The 4,745-nt window shown below is 30.4% G+C and overlaps 1 long non-coding RNA gene across 1 annotated transcript in view; it reads right to left on the bottom strand.

The window, feature by feature from the left end:
* Positions 1 to 925: 925 nt before the first annotated feature.
* The window catches only part of LOC111083768, an 8,916-nt gene continuing 5,096 nt past the window's right edge, over positions 926 to 4,745 (bottom strand). The window contains exon 3 of the long non-coding RNA XR_002609235.1: positions 926 to 1,024. This is a non-coding gene — a long non-coding RNA (uncharacterized LOC111083768). The remainder of the gene's footprint in view (positions 1,025 to 4,745) is intronic.

The raw sequence follows: 4,745 nt of genomic DNA, 5'->3' as shown, positions 1-4,745 counted from the left end.
GGGGGTACAAACTACAGTAATAAAATTATGTAACTGTTCAAGTGGGGGGTACAAACTACAGTAATAAAATTATATAGTAAAATATGAGAAAAAGTTAACAGTTGAAATTGTGAAGGTAAAGACCATTAATGATAAAATATCAATGAAATATGAAACTGTAAGACCAAGAAAACATTAAGATCACCTTGCACTCGGATAATCTCAGTGAAAGCTCCAGCAATTGACAAAGAAATCTGTAGTGAAAAATACCTTATTAAAAATTCTGATTTTGTATACAACAGACTTGTAATTTTAATAAAAGCTTGTCAAATTTAATGATGATACATTAAGTTCTTTAGTGTTTCACTAAAAAAATGATCAGTTGTGTGTGTTTGTTAACATCCATCACTCAAAGTTGGCTGTCTTGATTATTGTAGTTTTTGGTATTTTAACTGGAAACTGTCCGACAGTGTACGTGGGCTACTTTGTTATAAGATTTTTGCTTGAGAAGGAGAATAAAAACACCATGAAATTGGGAAGATTTCCACTTTTGTATAGACTTTTGGCTTTGAATTTCAAGACATTAACTTTCATAAGACAGGGTATGCAACTAGCATCTAATAAAACCATTAGGGATTTAAAAACAAAAGAAGTATTTTATTATTCCAGCATTGTCCTTCATATAATTTTTGCTTCCTTAACAGGTACCCTAAGCTAGTTATATTAAACGTTATGATACAGTATTGGTCCAGTGCTGTAAATAACGTTTAATATAACTAGCTTAGGGTACCTGTTAAGGAAGCAAAAATTATATGAAGGGCAATGCTGGAATAATAAAATACTTCTTTGTCATACAATATCAAATAAATTCTTAACACTAGAATTAAAGCATAATCACTTCAAAAGGCAATTTTGACAACATCTGTAAAAAACTCCTAAACTTCTTACATGAACTGGCTAACCATTCTCCACTAGGACTGAACTTCACTGATGACACAGCTTTTGTATGTCCAGCTAGTGTAAACTTCAAGGTATAGTTTGGTTTCTGTAAAAGTAAACAGCTAGAACATTATTTGAGTGTAAAAAAAAATGTATTAATATTACATGCAACAAGAAGATATTTTTTTCAGTCCAGCAAGAAGTTACTTTAAATTACATATGAATATAAAAAAACAAATATTTAAAATGTACACACAACAGACCCAAAACAACATAAAGCAAATAACAATAAGATCGAAACCTACTTGTACCTTCTAACTTTGTAATCACCCAAATAATCTGATCTTTGCCACTAGTACAATATATCTGAGTGATACAATGTTTTACTGAATTTGACAGACTTAGAACTATTTCACAACATGATTGCTATTGAATTATATAAAAAACAAACAGTAATTTGGTATAGCTGATAATTTCCACGACATTAATCAATTATTGTATGTGACACAAATTGATGTAATTCAGTCTCATAAGTAATCAATTATATCAATTAGCCCTTTGTCAACAGCACTGGACCAATACTGTATCCTTGAGTGACTCACAAGGTATATTTGAATGTAGAAAACAGACACAGAAAATAAACACACATAAAACAAACTGATAATTGTAAGTTATCTTTACGGAAAAATAAAAGCTTAAAAATCAGTTATATTTAAACTACCTAGTATTAGGAAAAAAAGAAATAACATATATGTGTGTATTATCTAAAATAAACATGAATTAAACAAGAAAATTAAAATCTAAGCTGACTGAAGATCACAAAATTCATGAATTTTGACTTACAGATTTAATTATTCTATTTCAATTTTAGTACGAAAAAACATGGGTAAAGACTTCATAAACCTGTATTGTTTTTGTAGAGTGAGTTGTGAGGTTTTATGTTTGAAATTGCGAAAATTAATTCCACGAATTCCTGTTACACACGAAACGAGTATCTTTAACAGTTCATAACACAAATTCTCACTAATTTTTTTTCTGTGAAGTAAATAATAGCTACTGGCAGACTAAAAAAAAACTCAAACATGATGGACTCAAATTATATGTAGTCACACAAAAAATTGGTTGGCATTATAATGTGGAAATTAACAATGCTTTTCTTGTTTCTACACTGAATGAGCATTGATGGGTGTATTGAAATGATCTGGACTGAGTACCTTTAACAAAGGTTAAATGTTCAGGGTGGACTTGTGAACACATACTGTAAACATGTATAGATATTCGGTCTACAGCAACTGACTTTTAGGATGTTTTGTTATCTAAAATTTATATTGTTTTGCAGATCTCTCCAACTTCAGTTGCTTCTCCTAGAGTATTAAACACATTTCAAGTGCAACTGTTTTATATTATAGGGTTTTTAGAAAAGTACTATTAAAGATTAAAGTTAGGCCTAACCTTCATACGCTGAAACACATTAATTACTAAATTAATAACTTGAATTAAGCAATACAGTTTTCAAAAGGCATTCTGAGGAATGGTCTTAACGTAAGTGATTGGGTAATAAGGAATTGAAACAGAATCTTGGTGTAAATGAAACTTTAAACAACTACAAATATCTGTATATGTGTCAAAAAATAAACGTACCTATTTAACTGTAATTCGCTAGACCTTACAATTAAACTTCTCAAACAGATGTTAAAAATATATGTAACACAAAATTTAATTTACTCTATAATATATCTGTTTCAATCAGCTAAAACTAACTACATAGAAATTAAAAACTAACCAGTAAATAAAACATCTCTTATAGTTTGGCAGAAACAATTATTTTCCAGTTTCATAATTAATTTCAAAATAGTTTTAGTACAATTGAAAGTTTTCGTGTTCAGCAAAATTCAAAGCAAAGGCGAATTGTTTCTTACCAGCTTGTGTCCAGATATTGTCTTCTCAAACTTGCCATCATAAGCGCCCCAAATTTTGATTAGTTTATCGGCAGCTGAAAAACAATATTTATATAATGTTAGTGAAATGTTCGTCATTCTGCTGGATCATAAGCAGAGAATAAATGTGACAGAAACAGTAGTATTCTGAAAATTAAAGCTACTATATTATACTGATAATTAAATTGTTTGTAGGGCCATAAACAACTAATATTTGAAGCTCCACATTGACTCACAATAAATAAGTTTCTACAAAAAAGAAAATATAAAAACAAATTAACAAAATGCTTGGAAAATCAAATTTGTGTTTTCTAGCAATATGCTACTTCTAAATATTCTAAATTCTCAAAGACATTAACATCTATGTAACAGAAACAATAGCCAGACCAGCCAAACAATAACCAAGTCGTACAATTTTGTTTCCTTTTGTCAATTATCATAAGTAATGTGTGAAGGAATTAATCCTAATAAATTTTTCTATGTTTTTTTAAATAAGTAACGATAGATGTAACAGAAGAATTATTTTACTGACAAGTTAAAAACTTATGCGGAAAGCCTAATACTCAAATTATTAAACGATTTGACCAATTATTCAAGCTTATCTTGATAGGTGGAATCGATTTCTCAAACATTTTAGTTGTAGTTTACAACAATGTACAGGACATCCCAACCGAGTATTTAATGATTACACGTATATATTACACAGTTCTTGAAAAGGACTTAAAAAACCGATTAATATTGTATACAAGTCACCGTTATAAGAGGCCTAACTGTATTTCTTTGATTTGCCAGCCCAAGCTGTGCTGATAAGCCTTCGATAGATTAAAGTGCAGTACACAGCAGAGGGTATGGCAAATTAAAGAAAACATTAGGCCTCTACGTCACAGATTCTCCTTTCAATTTCACCAAACGTAAAATTAAACGAAAATGTGTAACACATATATGTAATCATTTAACACCTACAGTACTGACTTCCCAACATGATATACTAATGTGATGACACTTACATTACTGACTTCCCAACATGATATACTGATGTGACAATACTTACAGTACTGACTTCCCATATTTTCAGGGTTTTGTCATCAGAAGCGCTCACTAGCAAACAGCTATCACTTGACCAAGCAACGTCTGATATTCCCTGCGAGTAAGATGTTAAACAAATCATTCAGCAGAATTTAACAACTAATTTTTCGTATTGTACAAAATGTCAACGGCTAATCTTTCCTGTGGAGATGTTAAAGATTCTTGATACCAGTTACCAACAGAAGTATACGTTAACGAAATCATTCAGCAGGATTCAATAACTAATCTTTCTTAGTCTACAAAATGTCAACAGCTAATATTTCCTGTGGAGATGTTAAAAAGTTTCAAACATACAAAGACCTCGACAAGTTTGTTCAGTGGAAGTGAGCAACATTGCTATTAAAAAAAAAACCATGAGAAATAAAATGTAGGGGAATGAAATTACTGGACTAGGTTTGGTTCGGAAAAGTGAAATGATAGTATAACTATCATTTCCAACTACACAGATCTGTTGGAAACTCAATTTATCAGATAAGGCTTAAGGTTAAGACTGTCACGTGATACTTTATTCACAACCATACAGTATCTAAATAGAAACTCTCAAAAAGCAAACGGATAATGTCAATAAACCAAGTACTCGGTCACAAAATTGGAAATTAAGTAGTTGCACACAGAGGTAATATTTTATATTTTGGTGGAATTTTATTATCTGTGTATTACAGAGTGATCACCAATGGGGTTTTTAAGTCCCTTTCAATCATCAATAAAGTAACCTAAAATAATTTAGGTATTTCAATAACATTAGAGCTCTTTCCTAAATCATTATTCCACATAATATATCGGATCACATTAGTATATCATGTT

Source organism: Limulus polyphemus, unplaced genomic scaffold (assembly GCF_000517525.1).
Source record: "Limulus polyphemus unplaced genomic scaffold, Limulus_polyphemus-2.1.2 Scaffold11111, whole genome shotgun sequence".
NCBI lineage: Eukaryota > Metazoa > Arthropoda > Merostomata > Xiphosura > Limulidae > Limulus > Limulus polyphemus.
The sequence above is the reverse complement of the archived record's forward strand: the minus strand, read 5'-3'. Positions and strand labels throughout refer to the sequence as shown.